This window comes from Salvelinus alpinus, chromosome 27 (genome assembly GCF_045679555.1).
Source record: "Salvelinus alpinus chromosome 27, SLU_Salpinus.1, whole genome shotgun sequence".
NCBI lineage: Eukaryota > Metazoa > Chordata > Actinopteri > Salmoniformes > Salmonidae > Salvelinus > Salvelinus alpinus.
The window spans coordinates 35426106-35444233 of record NC_092112.1 but is presented as its reverse complement, the minus strand read 5'-3'; the positions used below and the strand labels follow the sequence as shown (position 1 = coordinate 35444233).

Genomic DNA, 18128 nt, shown 5'->3' with positions numbered 1-18128 from the left:
GGTGAACTTTCACTCCAGTCTGAGGTACTGTGCGCTCTGGAGCAGGTTTTCCTCAAGGATCTCAGTACTTTGCTCCGTTCATCTTTGCCTAGATCCTGACTAGTCTCCCAGTCCCTGAAAAATATCCCCACAGCATGATGCTGCCAACACCATGCTTCACCGTAGGGATGGTGCCAGGTTGAGTCTCATAGCAAAGGGTCTGAATACTTATGTAAATAAGGTAATTCTTTGTCATTATGGGGGTATTGTGTGCAGATTGATGATGAATTGTTTTTATTTAATCCATTTTAGAATAAGGCTGTAACGTAACAAAATGTAGAAAAAGTGAAGTGGTCTGAATACTTTCCGAATGCACTGTATAGCCTCATTATTTTGGGTTACTATTTTTCCTTTAGTCTATTCTGCTGTTTTCTCCCTTACTTCTTTAAAAAAAAACATTGTTAAGGGCTCGTAACTAAGCATTTCACAGTAAGGTCTACCTACACCTGTTGTTTTCAGAACATATGACAACATTTTGTTCTGTTATGTAGAATACTGTGATCGTTATATCATCCAGCTTTCATCTAACTTTATTAAATAAGAAACCATGACCATTCGCCTGAGTAGCCTGTTATCTGTGCTTAAAGTAGAGAATAAACACATTAGCAGAATGAGATCTGCACATGTGCAGAAGCATCGGAAATCTACGGATCTTTTAGTGTTTTGACAATGCAAAAACAGGTTTAGAGTCTAATGATTCCGAAAAAGTCGGATCCGCAGCCACTCTGGTAAAATAAAGGGTTACCTCAAATTCATCTCAGAATCCCAGCTCCACGATGTACTGTTTGCCTTTTTAAGTCAGTTGGCTACAGTCGCAATCTCTGAAGATGGAGGCCATTCAGGCTTGTGAACTTTTCCCTGACTGCATTCAACACAGAGAGAGGATCTGCCATCAGCGCTCACTGGGTGTGCCCGGCTCTGTGGGTGTGTCCGGACATCCGATTTAATCTGGCCCGGAGGTCAGCTCCACTAACGCAGTGGGACCACTGTATGCCTGAGCAAACATACGAGATGTTCCCCAACACATAGCACAGGAGCAAATCACACAATGACATTAAGATATAAAGAGGAGGAAGTTTGCTGTCTCGAGTGACAGTAAACAAGGCAATTGATAGGAGGGAGAACAGTGCGCAAGACTGTCAAAGGAGTGTTTTACCACTCAGAAGAGTACTTGCTCTTTTATCCCACTCATACCCTAACAAGCACACATTCTCAACGTGTGTTGCTTTCCACCAATAGGCAAATTACAAATCATGCACAATGAAAGCTTGCTTAGCAGCAGCGTGAGAGTTTTTCTTTCTTTCTTACTTTCAAGAGCCAGCAACGTGGGAGTGAAAGTTAAGTGTTCAGGGGACAACACTTTACCAGACCACTGAGCAAAAGCAATGTCCATTCAACAAAAATCAGTAAGGATAAAGAGCCCTCTGTTTCCAGGCCCTCCGCAACTTCTCAGGATTGGCAGAAAGAAGGGAAGGGGGGGCGACGAGGCACCCTGGTCTGTGGCTGCTTCCTGAAGGCCGTGGCAGGCTGGATTATGTGAGACTAATGAGAGGGGACAGAGCCAAGCTGCACCAAGCCAGCTGCGGGTTGTCTGATCCACCCTACAGTGCCTCTCCCGCCGAGCGGCTCCAGGGGCTTCGGGCCAAGGCAGAACCAGGGGCCCAAGGCCACTGCTCCACCCAACATGGTGCATCCCTAAGCTGACTCGCTTAGTTAGGGTCTTTGCCTTGAATAGCCAACTAATTTGCAGAATTGACCATTTAAATGATTTGACCCCAACCTTGACATCCCAATGCTGGAGACCCACTTAGAGCGGGGAGCAAAGCAAAAAGAAAACAGCTCAAAAACAACCAGATTGCCAGTTGTCAGAGGGCTGCCTGCGTATTTGGACCGTGGCTGTCGATGTCAACTCAAATATGAGCAAAGAAAACATTATCACACTGACAAGTTGCTAATGAGAGTCCCATGCACTGTAAAATATTAACTACCAGACGTGCCATTCATTTTGACTGTGTCATATTATTATAGAGAGTTCGCTTTCGCAACCACTCCCCATGGTCTATTCAGACAGACAATATACAGCCTGGCTCTAAACATGAGTAGATTGTAATGTCTGAGTGCATTTTTCACTCTGGTATTCAAATACATGAATACTCTCAGGATCTAAATCAGGGATCATCAACTAGATTTATGAGTGGATGGTCTTGGGTCCGGACAATAATTAAGTGATAATGCCCGAGAAGCCGGTGTTTGAAGCATAGGTGTTAGGCCCGAGACTAAATCGAGGGCCGGCAAACAGGTTACCAACATATTCAAATAATTTATTTACATATTTTCATTTAAAAAAAAGTTATTTTGATGAAATTATTCATACTATTTCATCCTTCCACAAGATATTTTCCAGACACAAATCTAAGGTTGCTACCCAAGCTGGTCGTTCCTTCTATTGGTTCAGTTGCCAGGCCCAGTTTTTTATTCTAAGGACAGTTGTTTGTTCTAAATGTCCCATTGCCATACTGGCTAGCTAGCCTACTACATCTAATTTACAGTCCAGTCAAACAGTGCAGCCGGAATAACAGCAAAGTAACATTTACATTTGTTTAAGCTGTTTTCTAGACATTTATTTGGATACATCCATAACAATAAGCTAACGTGCTCTCATCAGGACACTGTTGTTCAGAGGAGCTAGCCAACAACACAGCTAACACAATCACTTCAAACTGATGCTGGAAAGACAAACTAGCTGCACTTTGTTTCGTTTTACCTGTTTTCTATTGATAGTTCTTTGTATACATCCATAAAATGCAAGTGTCGGAGAAACAGGCAGCAAGGTTTAAACAAATCTCCGCTGTTGAAAACTAAATGTTAGTCTAAAAGAAATGTGAGATAATGTCTAGATGCTTTTTATAGTGGAGACCAAGTTTATAACTTGCCTGTTGGGCCGATGAGACAGTGGACTGCGTAGTCAGATGGAACAGAGTAAATAGGCATTTTAACGTCATAGATTTAACCGGTGGTAACTTGTGGAATAGACACAGGCTGGAATGCGCTTTTAACCAATCAGCATTCAGGATTAGACCTACCGTTGTATAATTACAAATAATTTGTCGACTGCAAATTGACCGCAAGAAGCCCAAACAGATATGTTTGACTAAAACAATTTAAAACCTTGCTTACATTTGTATACGATCACGTGTCTCTCTATTATGCGTGGGAAAAAATTGGGAACAGATTTCTTAAATTAAAATTACTTGGAGCCGATTTCCTGATGTTTTTAGTATTTTATGTCCAACAATGACAATTCCATGGGGGAACCCTGATCTAAATTCTTCCCTGAAAGGCTACAGAATGCAGAGGATACGGTAAAAAAAGAAAGTTGAACCGGCTAAAGATTTATCTTCCTGTTCATGCCTTTGTTTCCTCATAAACCAGCACGAATCGGACATTCACCTCATGGGACATCAAAGCATAAAGGTTTCGTGGCGTTTGGTTTCCTCCTCAGTGTCGACCACACACACACACCAAACTTCCCAGGCTTTGTCTCTGCATATCTAACTTTCAAAATGTCGATAAATCAGAATAGATGTAGCTGAATGACGATAAGTAAAAAATGATGTTCTAATGCTGCTATTTTATTAGTAAAGATATTATTCTGCAGTAATGGGGCATTTTTCTTTCCACCTGTCTGATACTGTTATAGCAAAAGCAATGTTCTACTGGAATGTTTATTATAATAAAATAGGCCCACCCAACAACTGCTTTTCCTCAGCTTTTGAGTTCCTGGTGAGATAGACCTCTTCATTTCCAGCAGGCTGTTGCCAATTTCCTCAGTCAAGGTCATCCTGTCTGGTCCAAACAGCACCAACAGTCACTGTGACTAAGGAACTTAAAAGTCAGAGGCTGGGATCTCAGCACATCCTGACTGAGCCCAAACGTACTAATGTATTCTCTGCCCTAGTTTGTGGTCCAGGCACTTCAGTAACAATATGGCACTATTGACCAGGTCTCATAGTGCTTTAGGCCTACATTGTGTCATCCATTACCAATGTGAAGCCTCAACCTGGGTGAAGTGTGGCAGCCATTTTGTCGTCTTGTTCCGTCCCCCCAGCCCGGTTACTTGACTGCTGGGTGCATGAATCCGTCCAGCTTAGAGGACGATGGAGGAGGGCTGACATTTCAGAGTTCACGCTGTTCTGCCGACACGCTTACCCTTTCGCAGAGAGAGCTCAAGGAATGCTCTAACCGACACACCCCGCCCCCAACCATCCTCACAAATTTGAGCTTCAGCTTATACAATACCACAAAAAAAACATCTAATTAGGCTTTAAAAGGTCAGCGCAGCCACAAGACAACAGGATGTTTCGGGGGAGTTTTGGCCTCGTAGCAAAAACATTTCTGCGGGGTAATGGAGATGGAAATCAGTCGCAAAGGAAAAAACAAAAAAACAGGAGTATCCAGACACTTTTGTTTGAATGTCCTCGGAGACACTCATCATCTTAATGAAGGCATGCACCAAATAGCAGATACATCTCTGACATTCCTGAGGTAAACAAAGAAGAGGGAGGGTGGTAAACCAGCCGTTCCTGTGGTAATAACAACTGAATTATATTGATTTATCACGAGACGATGGAAAGTATCTCAAGGTCCCTTGTTTGATGACTTTGTTCTCTACGTGTGGGGTCAGAAGGATAACAGTGAAAAACATGCGGAGAGATAGCAGTTCCATTCCACTTTGTGGCATTTTTACTGTCCCCAACCCCCCTTTCATGAGAAGGCGACAGAAAAGGCCTCTTCAGTTACTGTGGAGGAAGCCAAGCACAGCATGCCAAGCTACGCAACAATAGCAGCACTGTTGACTGGATTCTCCTCGGTTGTTAATAATCTAACGAGGACTGGCTAAATCAACACATAGGCTATTCAAAATATGAGAATTTCACGTTGCAGAATTACCAAAATAGTCACATCCCTACTCATACTTTTATAAAACACACGTGGCTAGTCATTAGCCTATGTAGCATGCTGATAGCTAAACTTAGAGACTATGCACTGCTGCTACTGCAAGCCCTCGAAGGCTCATCTCCTAGAGACAGGACTTCACTGGTATCAGCTCATATCTGCAAGGGGAGAGAAGTGTCTGTCCCCCAGGAGAAGGGAGTGGTTCCCCTAAATGCCTGCTGAAACCATCACAAACCAGGAACCCATTTAGCCTCATCATCTAAGGTCAAGGCTCGACATCCCTTGATTACTGCAGGGAACATTAAAACATGCCAATAACGCTTAAGCAATTTTTTTCATTTTTAGATAGAGGTATTTTAGATGACAGTACTCCTCATCTGGAGTCGGAATGTTGCAGTCTTTTGACCTTCAAAATCGCCAGCTGTCTAAAGGGATGGCTTTCAAAGGCCCCACTTCCCCCAATTCGGAGGGGATGTAGGCCAAGCTCACAGCCGTTCTCTCTGAGTAATTAATGCACCCTACCAGCCATTAGACACTTGGCAGATGCCTCCAAATACAATTGTTTTAAATGGTTAGGCGGATAAACTACATCCTGTTTACGGTAGCCCCTTCCTGAAACCAAGCATCTATCTTACTTCTGGTATTTTAAGGCCCTTGTGCAAGCCAAGCACTCTCCCCAATTAATCTCACTATGCGCTCTTCATAGGGACTTTGATGTCGGACAAAGTCCCTGTTAGTGAGTGACAGCGGTCACGCAGACCATTACAATCATAAAAATAGCCGCATGATAATCCCACAGCAAAGGACAGAGATCCTATGAGACACCATTTGACCAGCATGGGAAGGAACAGAATAGTGGCAAACTGAATAGGCAAGGAGGACAAGAAAAGTTCTAAAGGTCCATTCGGAAAGTATTCAGACCCCTCAACTTTTTCCACATTTTGTTACGTTACAGACTTTTCTGGCAAGCGGTACCGGAGTGCCAAGACTAGAACAAAAAGGCCTCTCAACAGTTTTTACCCCCAAGCCATAAGACTCCTGAACAGGTAATCAAATGGCTACCCGGACTATTTGCATTGTGTGCCCCCCCACCCCACCCCTCTTTTTACGCTGCTTCTACTCTCTGTTTATCAAATATGCATAGTCACTTTAACCATATCTACATGTACATACTACCTCAATTGGGCTGACCAACCAGTGCTCCCGCACATTGGCTAACCGGGCTATCTGCATTGTGTCCCACCCACCACCGACCAACCCCTCTTTTACGCTACTGCTACTCTCTGTTCATCATATATGCATAGTCACTTTAACCATATCTACATGTACATACTACCTCAAATCAGCCTGACTAACCGGTGTCTGTATGTAGCCTCGCTACTTTTATGGCCTCGCTACTGTGTATAGCCTGTCTTTTTACTGTTGTTTTATTTCTTTACCTACCTATTGTTCACCTAATACCTTTTTTGCACTATTGGTTAGAGTCTAAAAGTAAGCATTTCACTGTATTCGGCGCACGTGACAAATACATTTTGATTGGAAAATAGATTACATTTATTTTTTCCCTCAATCTACACACAATACCCCATAACGAAAACAGGTTACACATTTTTGCAAAAATAAATACAAAACAGAAATACCTTATTTACATAAGTATTCAGACTAGAGGTCGACCGATTATGATTTTTCAACGCCGACACCGATTATTGGAGGACCAAAAAAGCCGATACCGATTAAATCGGCCGATTATTATTATTTTTATTTGTAATAATGACAATTACAACAATACTGAATGCACACTTATTTTAACTTAATATAATACATCAATAAAATCTATTTAGCCTCAAGTAAATAATGAAACATGTTCAATTTGGTTTAAATAATGCAAAAACAAAGTGTTGGAGAAGAAAGTAAAAGTGCAATATGTGCTATGTAAGAAAGCTAACGTTTCAGTTCCTTGCTCAGAACATATGAAAGCTGGTGGTTCCTTTTAACATGAGTCTTCAATATTCCCAGGTAAGAAGTTTTAGGTTGTAGTTATTATAGGAATTATAGGACTATTTCCCTCTATACCATTTGTATGTCATGAACCTTTGACTATTGGATGTTCTTATAGGCACTTTAGTATTGCAAGTGTAACAGTATAGCTTCCGTCCCTCTCCTCGCTCCTCCCTGGGCTCGAACCAGCAACACAACGACAACAGCCACCATCAAAGCAGCGTTACTCATGCAGAGCAAGGGGAACAACTACTAGAAGGCTCAGAGCGAGTGACGTTTGAAACGCTATTAGCGCACGCTAACTAGCTAGCCATTTCACTTCAGTTACACCAGCCTCATCTCGGGAGTTGATAGGCTTGAAGTCAACAGTGCAATGCTTGACGCACAACGAAGAGCTGCTGGCAAAATGCACGAAAGTGCTGTTTGAATGAATGTTTACGCGCCTGCTTCTGCCTACCACCGCTCAGTCAGATACTTAGATACTTATATGCTCAGTCAGATTATATGCAACGCAGGACACGCTAGATAATATCTAGTAATATCATCAACCATGTGTAGTTAACTAGTGGTTATGATTGATTGTTTTTTTATAAAATAAGTTTAATGCTAGCTAGCAACTTACCTTGGCTTACTGCATTTGCGTAACAGGCAGTCTCCTTGTGGAGTGCAACGAGAGAGAGGAAGGTCGTTATTGCGTTGGACTAGTTAACTGTAAGGTTGCAAGATTGAATCCCCCGAGCTGACATGGTAAAAATCTGTTGTTCTGCCACTGAACAAGGCAGTTAACCCACCGTTCCTAGGGTGTCATTGAAAATAAGAATGTGTTATTAACTGACTTGCCTAATTAACTAAAGGTATAAAAAAAAAAAACATTTTAAAAAATTTGGGGGGGAAAATAGCGGCAAATGGGCGCCCAAAAAGACCAATTTCCGATTGTTATGAAAACGTGAAATCGGCCCTAATTAATCGGCCTTTCCGATTAATCGGTCGACCTCTAATTGAGACCCTTTGCTATGACTAAATTTTGCTCAGGTGCATCCTGTTTCCATTGATCATCCTTGAAATGTTTCCAGAACTTGGGAGTCCACCTGTGGTAAATTAAATTGACTGGACATGATTTGGAAAGGCACACACCTGTCCCACAGTTGACAGTGCATGTTAGAGCAAAAACCAAGCCATGAGGTCAAAGGAATTGTCCGTAGAGCTCAACGATAGGATTGTGTCAAGTCACAAATCTGGGGAAGGTTAACAAATAAGGTCTGCAGCATTGAAGGTCCCCAACAACACAGCGGTCTCCATCATTCTTAAATGGAAAAAGTTTGGAACTACCAAGACTCTTTCTAGACCTGGCCGCCAAGCCAAACCAAGAACAGAGTTCCTCTGTGGAGATGGGAGAACCTTCCAGAATGACAACCATCTCTGCAGCACTCCACCAATCAGGCCTTTATGGTAGAGTGGCCAGATGAAGCCATTCTTCAGTAAAATGCACATGACAGCCCGCTTGGAGTTTGCCAAAAAGGCCCCTAAAGGAATGAGACCATGAGATACAAGATTCTCTGGTCTGATGAAACCAAGATTGAACTCTTTGGCCTAAATACCAAGTCTCACATCTGGAGGAAACCTGGCACCATCCCTACGGCGAAGCATGGTGGTGGCAGCATCATGCTGTGGGGATGTTTTTCAACAGCAAGTACTTGGATACTAGACAGGATCGAGGGAAAGATGAACCGAGCAGAGTAGAGAGATCCAAGGTGAAAACCTGCTCCAGAGTGCTCAGGACCTCAGACTGGGGCGAAGGTTCACCTTCCAACAGGACAACAACCCTAACCACACAGCCAAAACAGCGCAGGAGTGGCTTCAGGACAAGCCCAGCCAGAGCCCGGACTTGACGCTCCCCATCCAACCTGACAGAGGTTGAGAGGATCTGCAGAAAAGAATGGGAGAAACTCCACAAATACATGTGTGCCAAGCTTGTAGTGTCATACTCAAGAAGAGACTCGAGCCTGTAATCGCTGCCAAAGGTGCTTCAACAAAGTACTGAGTAAAGGGTCTGAATACTTATCTAAATGTGATATTTCCATTTTGTTCTGCAAAAAAATCTAAAAATCTGTTTTTGCTTTGTCATTATGGGGTATTGTGTGTAGACTGATGAGAAAAGAAAAAAAAAGGATTTAAATAAATTTTAGAATAAGGCCATAACGTAACAAAATGTGGGAAAAGTCAAGGGGTCTGAATACTTTCCGAATGCACTGTACATTTGGATCGCAGGTCAATATACCCTAGTTTGAGTTTCAGCCAGGAACAATAAGCCAACTCAATAAGGATTTCACTACATTAGCCTATATTTCTAAGCACTAGGATGATTATGTATGAGGGAGTCAAGGTCACGGAAGACAAATTAGCCAGACAAGGTTCTTGTGATGCCCTTCCATAAAGCAATTTGTTTAAGCGCGGTGAAAAATATGCCGCCCCCGTGGCAAAACATCAGACACTGCGATCCATAAGAAAGATTAGCTAATGATGGGGGGGGGGGGGGGGGGTCAACCGAGAAATGTATTTAGTACGCTTAATGGACAATAGTCTTTTACATCTCCATCAAGTGGACAGGGACTGGTGCCAGCTTCAGGATCTCAAACTCATGCACCAGCTGGCAGACTAAATCCATCCTTTCCCCAAACTGCTAATTTCCCTTTCTTGCTCGTTTTCTTTTTCAACACCCTGGGAATTGGGCAGCTTGCTTTCAGCAATTTCTATTAAATGACAAACAGACCCAATATCCAGAGAGAACGTATGAGTTACCGCTGGAGAAATTGCACAATAAAAAGGTTTATGAGCAAGGCAGTGTGGTTGTTCCTTGCTAGGTGAAAAAGGTTTACCTTAGGCTAGAGGGGTTGGACAAATACATTGATCTGCCACTTTTCCCCCCACTAACACCATGGTTCCTCTATCCCTTATGGATTTGAAATAACCAATTAAGCCAGGTTACAATATCAACATCATTATTGCTGTCAAAAAAATAATTTCCCCCAATATCACTGTATTAGAGAACTTGTGGATTTCGACCCCCCTAGCCTTTGCTACCCTTGTTAGCCAAGTGAAAAGTTACGTTTATGGATCGGAGTAGAACCCTATGTTCCGAGCGGGTGGTTCATCGTCCTGGAAAACTCGCCGGGACTGTTGATCTTCACAATATTCCAGCTGTCAGGATTTTTCCAGCTGATGAACTCGGAGACGGCTCAACCGTTTGGCAGCTGGGAACGATGTGTATTCTAGATGAGGAGAAGGGCATTTTACGAGTCTCAAGCCCAGATGAGACCCGGCTTTCATTGAACCTCTTGCTTTGACATGGGAATCACTGATAAGGGGATAAGGTTGGCCAGTGTTTTAGTACATGAACCTAACAGATGCTGTGAGGCTTGGAAAGACAGCCTGTGTGCCAGAGACACGGTAAAATCCTGGTACAGCAAACCACTTTAAATACTCGCCTGTGCAGGAGGAGAGGATAAATTGACGCAAATATACTTTCAATCATCTCATAATCTTTAATGAATTCACCGACTTAATCAGCTACTATCAGTTTCTAATCACTGACATCACCGCCAGTCATGCACTGCATGTAGGCTGCCACGGCTGTTGTAAGATTTGGGAATGTTTAATGACATGATTTTTATTTCCCTTTGGTGAAAAGCAGCAGTTGGTCGACACCCGTGAGGAACTACCACAAACTCTTCTAATTACTTCGCTTTTAAATCAGGACTTATGAGACATGTACTACGGGACAATAATACTGTACCATCATTGTACAAGTCATATTAAGAGAGTCAAAGTCACACAAAGGAGAAAAATGGTGAGCAACTATTTGGGCTGGCACAATTACCGTATAACTGATTTCTGGATGAAGACCATCATGAAAATAAAATAACCATCATAACCGTAACTTTTATGTATATATTAATATACGGTACCAGTCAAAAGTTTGGACACACCTAATCATTCAAGGGTTTTTCCATATTTTTACTATTTTCTACATAGTTTCAATATTATTCTACAATGAAATAAAACATACGGAATCCTGTTGTAACCAAAAAAAAGTGTTAAACAAATCCAAATATTATTTATATTGAAATTCTTCAAAGTAGCCACCCTTTGCCGTGATGATAGCTTTGCACACTTTGCATTCTCTCAACCAGCTGTAACACAGAATAAAACAATTAATACAAGTCCCATGATGGTAGTGACTGCCCATTACTGCTCATCACTTATTAACCATTTATTCACATTACTTTAATAAAATATTTCAGATGTGTATAGTTTACATTAGTTTTATTTGATGACTTTATAATTTCATTCCAATGTATCATCTCATCTTTATAGAGCTGCTGTCTACGCAGTCTGAAAGAAATCACTATCTTAATAGGCCTTTAAAGTAAATAAGGCATACTTTTATGACTGCTGAATACCAACTATCAATCACTTAGACCAGGGGAACGCAACTCTTACCCTACGAGGTCCGGAACCTGCTGGTTTTCTGTTCTGTAAAAGGCCACTAAAATGTGCAATTTTGTCACACAACACAATGCCACAGATGTATCAAGTTTTGAGGGAGCCTGCATGTGGCATGCTGACTGTATGAATATTCAACAGAGATGTTGCCAGAGAACTTAATGATCATTTATCTACCGTAAGCCTCCTCCCAACATCGTTTTAGAGAGTTTGGCAGTATATTCAACCGGCCTCACAATCGCAGACCATGTGTAACAACGCCAGCCCAGGACCTCCACGTCCGGCTTCTTCACCTGCGGGATCATTTGAGATCAGCCAAGGGGACAGCTGATGGAACTGGGTTTGCAAAACCAAAGAATTTCTACTCACACTGTCAGAAACCATCTCAGGAAAGATCATCTGTGTGCTTGTTGTCCTCAACAAGATCTTGACCTGACAGCAGTTTGGCATCGTAACCGACTTCAGTAGGCAAATGCTCACCTTCAAATGGCCACTGGCACGTTGGAGAAGTGTGCTCTTTACAGATTAATCGCGGTTTCAACTGTATCGCGCAGATGGCGTCGAGTGGGAAAGTGGTTTGTTGATGTCAACGTTGTGAACAGAGTACCCCATGGTGGCGGTGGTGTTATGGTATGGGCAGGCATAAGCTACCGACATCAAACACAATTACATTTTATCTATGGCAAATTGAATTTACAGAGATACCGTTACGAGATCCTGAGACCCATTGTCATGCCATTCATCTGCCGCCATCACCTCATTTTTCAGCATGATAATGTATGGCTCCATGTTACAATGATCTGTACACAATTCCTGGAAGCTGAAAATGTCCCAGTTCTTCCATGGGCTGCATGCTTACCAGACATGTCACCCATTGAGCATGTTTGGGATGCTCTAGGTTGACGTGTACGACAACGTGTTTCAGTTCCTGCCAATATCCAGTAACTTCGAATACAGCCACTGAAAAAGAGTGGGATAACATTCCACAATCAACAGCTTGATCAACTCTACGCGAAGGAGCTGTGTCGTGCCCCATGAGGCAAATGGTGGTCACACCAGATACTGACTGGTTTTCTGATCCACATCCATACCTTAAAAATTGTAATAATAATAAAAAAAGGATCTGTGACCAACAGATGTATATCTCTATTCCCAGTCATGTGAAATCCCTAGATTAGGACCTAATTAATATCTTTCAATTGACTGATTTCCCTACATGAACTGTAACTCAAGTCAAATCTTTTACATATTTGTTCATCTGGTGTCTCAGGTCTAAGTGTTTTTTAAAAAGCAGTGGAACTGGCTTCAAGGTCCAGAGTTGAGTTTGAGGGACATAGAGATACCTCACAAAGGAACCGCTCTTGATTGCGCGTTCTTCAATCTCTTCTCGTCTTTTGTCTCCCTCTCCATGTCTGCAACACACAGACCGGCCAAGTAGGTGAGCAATGGATTATGGTCATTGTAGTTACAGTTGAAGTTGGAAGTTTACATACACTTAGGTTGGAATCATTAAAACAATTTTTTTTTTCAACCACTCCACAAATTTCTTGTTAACAAACTAGAGTTTTGGCAAGTCGGTTAGGGCATTACTTTGTGCATGACACAAGTAATTTTTCCAACAATTGTTTACAGGCAGATTATTTCACTTGTAATTCACTGTATCACAATTCCAGTGGGTCAGAAGTTTACATACACTAAGTTAACTGTGCATTTAAACAGCTTGGAAAATTCCAGAAAATGATGTCATGGCGTCAGAAACTTCTGATTTGAGTCAATTGGAGGTGTACCTGTGGATGTATTTCAAGGCCTACCTTCAAACTCAGTGCTTCTTTGCTTGACATCATGGGAAACTCAAAGGAAAATCAGCCATGACCTCAAAAACAAGTATAGACCTCCACAAGTCTGGTTCATCCTTGGGAGCAATTTCCAAACGCCAGAAGGTACCACGTTCCTCTGTACAAACAATAGTATGCAAGTATAAACACCATGGGGCCACTCAGCCGTCATACCATCAGGAAGGAGACGCGTTCTGTCTCCTAGAGATGAACGTACTTTGGTGCAAAAAGTGCAAATCAATCCCAGAACAACAGCAAAGGACCTTGTGAAAATGCTGGAGGAAACCGGTACAAAAGTATCTATATCCACAGTAAAACGAGTCCTATATCGACATAACCTGAAAGGCCGCTCAGCAAGGAAGAAGCCACTGCTCTGCACATGGGGACAAAGATCGTACTTTTTGGAGAAATATCCTCTGATCTGATGAAACAAAAATAGAACTGTTTGGCCATAATGACCATCATTATGTTTGGAGGAAAAAGGGGGAGGCTTGCATGCCGAAGAACACCATCCAAACCGTGAAGCACAGGGGTGGCAGCATCATGTTGTGGGGGTGCTTTGCTGCAGGAGGGACTGGTGCACTTCACAAAATAGATGGCATCATGAGGTAGGGAAATTATGTGAAAATATTGAAGCAACATCTCAAGACATCAGTCAGGAAGTTAAAGCTTGGTCACAAATGGGTCTTCCAAATGGACAATGACCCCAAGCATACTTCCAAAGGTGTGGCAAAATGGCTTAAGGACAACAAAATCAAGGTATTGGAGTGGCCATCACAAAGCCCTGACCTCAATCCCATAGAACATTTGTGGGCAGAACTAAACAAGAGTGTGTGAGCAAGGAGGCCTACAAACCTGACTCAGTTACACCAGCTCTGTCAAGAGGAATGGGCCAAAATTCACACAACTTATTGTGAGAAGCTTGTGAAAGGCTACCCGAAACGTTTGACCGAGTTTAAATGTATTTGGCTAAGGTGTATGTAAACTTCCGACTTCAACTGTAATTACCATGTTTTCTGCACTAACTATGTAGATTGGCTTGTTGGAAACTACAAATTCTTACTACATCGCATAGTTTGGGCTTGATCTGATATACAGTGCATTCGGAAAGTATTCAGACCCCCTGACTTTTTCCACGTTACAGCCTTTTTTCCGCCTTAATCTACACACAAAACCACATAGACAAAACCCTAAACTCTTTAGATTTTTTTGCAACAACATTTACATACATATTCAGACCCTTTACTCAGTACTATGATGAAGCACCTTTGGCAGCGATTACAGCCTCAAGTCTTCATGCGTTTGACGCTACAAGCTTGGCACACCAGTATTTGGGGACTTTCATTCTTCTCTGCAGATCCTCTCAAGGTCTGTCAGGTTGGATGGGGAGCATCGCTGCACATCTATTTTCAGGCCTGTCCAGAGATGTTCAAGTCCGGGCTGTGCTACTCAAGAACATTGAGACTTGTCCCACTCCTGCGTTGACTTGGCAGTGTGCTTAGGGTCGTTGTCCTGTTGGAAGGTGAACCTTGGCCCTAGTCTGAGGTCCTGAGCGCACTGGAGCAGGTTTCCATCAAGGATCACTGTACTTTGCTCTGTTCATCTTTCCCTCGATCCTGACTTATCTCCCAGTCCCTGCCACTGAAAAACATGCCCACAGCATGATGCTGCTGCCACCACCATGCTTTACCGTAGGGATCGTGCCAGATTTCCTCCACACGTGGCGCTTGGCATTCAGCCCCAAGAGTTCAATCTTGGTTTCATCAGACCAAAGAATCTTGTTTCTCATGCTCAGAGTTCTTTAGGTGCCCGTTGGCAAACTCCAAGCATGCTGTCATGTGCCTTTTACTGAGGAGTGGCTTCCGTCTGGCCACTCTACCATAAAGGCCTGATTGGTGGAGTGCTGCAGAGATGGTTGTCCTTCTGGAAGGTTCTCCCATCACCACAGAGGAACACTGGAGCTCTGTCAGAGTGACCATTGGGTTCTTGGTCACCTCCCTGACTAAGGCCCTTCTCCCCCAACTGCTCAGTTTGGCCGGGCAGGCAGCCAGCTCTTGGAAGAGTCTTGGTGGTTCCAAACTACTTCCATTTAAGAATGATGGAGGCCACTGTTCTTGGGGACCAATGCTGCAGACTTTCTTTGGTACCCTTCCCCAGATCTGTGCTTCGACACAATTCCATCAACCTCAGGGATTGTTTTTTGCTCTGACATTCACTGTCAACTGTTGGACCTATACAAACAGGTGTGTGCCTTTCCAAATCATGTCCAATCAATTGAATATACCGCAGGTGGACCCCATGAGATGTTTCTACAACTTGATTGGATGACCAATGGAAACAGGATACACCTGAGCTCAATTTCGAGTCTCATAGCAAAGGGTCTGAATACTCATATAAATAAGGTATCCGTTTTTTATTTTTAATAACATTTGTAAAAATCTGTAAAAACCTGTTTTCGCTTTGTCATTATTGGGTATTGTGTTTAGATTGATGAGGGAAAGGTATTGAATCCATTTTAGAGTCAGACTTTAAGACGAACGAAATTAAATTAATTATTAATTGAACCGACGGTCAAATACGGAAAAATAACCAAAATTCCGTTTAATCGCTCAGCTCTATGAAACAAGCAAGGTGTTGTCAAAAATGATGAGTAGAATGGTCTTAGAACCTCTAACCCTGGCAATTTAACTGGTAAACTCATGGGTAGGCTACACTCGCAACGGCTTCCTGGTATTATGATGCAATCAATTCCATGGTAATTTAGAATGTTAACTGATGTTGCTCATGCAATAGAATCTATTTTTTGTAATGTCAGTTGAGTTGAATCAACAAATCACAGCACATATTGATGGATTAAGACAGTTTAAGATAGCGTTTCCTAAACTCGGTCCTGGGCACCCCACGGAGTTCACGTGTATGTTTTTGCCCTGGCACTACACAGCTGATTCAAATAATCAAAGCTTGATGATTTGATTTTTTGAATTAGCTGTGGGGTGCTAAGGCAAAAACCAAAATGTGCATCCCTTGAGGTCCCCAGAACCGAATTTAGGAAAAGCTTGTTTAAGATAACGTAATAAGTCCATGCGAAAGCATTAGAAAATAAACAAATTCCTGGGACCAGCGCCGTTGTTAACTAGCAACGTTGGTCCCATTTTTGCAAAGAGTTATGGGATATTAGAAACCTCGTCTTAACCTGTATTTTTTAACCAAGATTTTACTTTCTGCTTTGTTCCTATGGGTACACTCGCAATGCCCAATGTATGAAAGCAAGACATGGAGATGGGGCAACTTGGGATGGTAGAAATGAAGAGTGACGCAGACTAGGAGGAATTCTGCCATGCCAAGCACACAGATCTATAAAATCATGCGACAGAAAAATAGTCCCAATAAGAGTTGGAAAAAGCCGATTCAAGACCTCTGTCTTGCAGAAAAATGCTTACTCGCAAACCATCTGCACTTAGCAAAGTGATGTAATTAAACTGTCCAGTAAGCCCGAAGTGCAGTCCAAATTTATAAACCACTGAAATAACATGAAAAGGGATATGAGCACACGTTTTACACCAGGTGAAATAACAGGAAGAGAGAGGCCTATTGTCCTGAGCAGCACATGGTATCTAAGCAGCTGGCCTAGTTCTTGAAGGGTGAAATAATGCATGGTTAAGAGGCACAGAAAAGCACAGCATAAAATGTATTCTGCCCCAGCGGTTGTCTATGGTGCTCAAACAAAGATGGGTTGCAATGAGACAAACTTGCATGCTTTTTGTTGATTAACGGAAAACAAATTAAGGCATGTCCAATGACAAAGAGTGTGGTTACAGTCATTGGTTTATGCTCTAAAGGGTGTTTTCATAAATAGTCCCCTTCAAAAGAACAGATCTCAGTCCTCTTTAAAGTGAACTCTGGGGTAAAAAAAAGCAAACAAACTCAGTTCTCTTTGTATTCACACTGCCCTTTCCTTTGAATGAGGAAACAACTCTTTTGCCAGCTCACTTCACCTATTTTGTGGTCCGAGTCCTCTTCGCATTCACATTGCCATGTTTAGAAAGGAAACAAGATATTTTTCAAAACATTCACTCAATGCACTCTGGGTTTTTACAAAGCGCAGGTCAAACCATTCCATGTTTATGGACAGCTAGATATACACTATATATACAAAAGTATGTGGACACCCCTTCAAATTACTGGATTCAGCTATTTCAGCCACACCCATTGCTGACAGGTGTATAAAATCGAGCTCACAGCCATGCACTCTCCACAGACAAACATTGTAGGTAGAATGGCCTTACTGAAGAGCTCAGTGACTCTCAACGTGGCACCTTCTTATGATGCCACCTTTCCAACAAATCAGTTCGTCAAATTTCTGGCCTGCTAGAGCTGCCCCGGTCAACTGTATGTGCTGTTATTGTGGAGTGGAAACATCTAGGAGCAAAAACTGCTCAGCCGTGAAGTGGTAGGCCACACAAGCTCAAAGAACGGGACCGCCGAGTGCTGAAGCGAGTAAAAATCGTCTGTTAACTACCGAGTTCCAAACTGCCTCTGGAAGCAATGTCAACACAATAACATTTTGTTGGGAGCTTCATGAAATAGGATTCCATGGCCGAGCAGCCGCACACAAGCCTAAGATCACCATGCGCAATGCCAAGCGTCGGCTGGAGTGGTGGAAAGCTAACCGCCATTGGACTCTGGAGCAGTGGAAACGCAGTGGAGGGATAAATCACGCTTCAATATCTGGCAGTCCGACGGACAAATCTGGGTTCGGCAGATGCCAGGAGAACACTACCTGCCCCAATGCATAGT

The 18128-nt window shown here is 42.6% G+C and overlaps 1 protein-coding gene across 2 annotated transcripts in view; it reads right to left on the bottom strand.

Annotated features, from left to right (window-relative positions):
- btbd7 (BTB (POZ) domain containing 7) overlaps positions 1-18128 on the bottom strand; it is a 109570-nt gene that overhangs the window by 51987 nt on the left and 39455 nt on the right. The window contains exon 1 of one of the 2 annotated variants that reach the window (XM_071370440.1): positions 785-1059. The exons of the other annotated variant lie outside the window; for it this stretch is intronic. The gene's annotated coding sequence lies outside the window, so the exon portion shown is untranslated. Of the gene's footprint in view, positions 1-784; positions 1060-18128 lie in introns of those variants that run through there. 2 annotated transcript variants of the gene reach the window in all.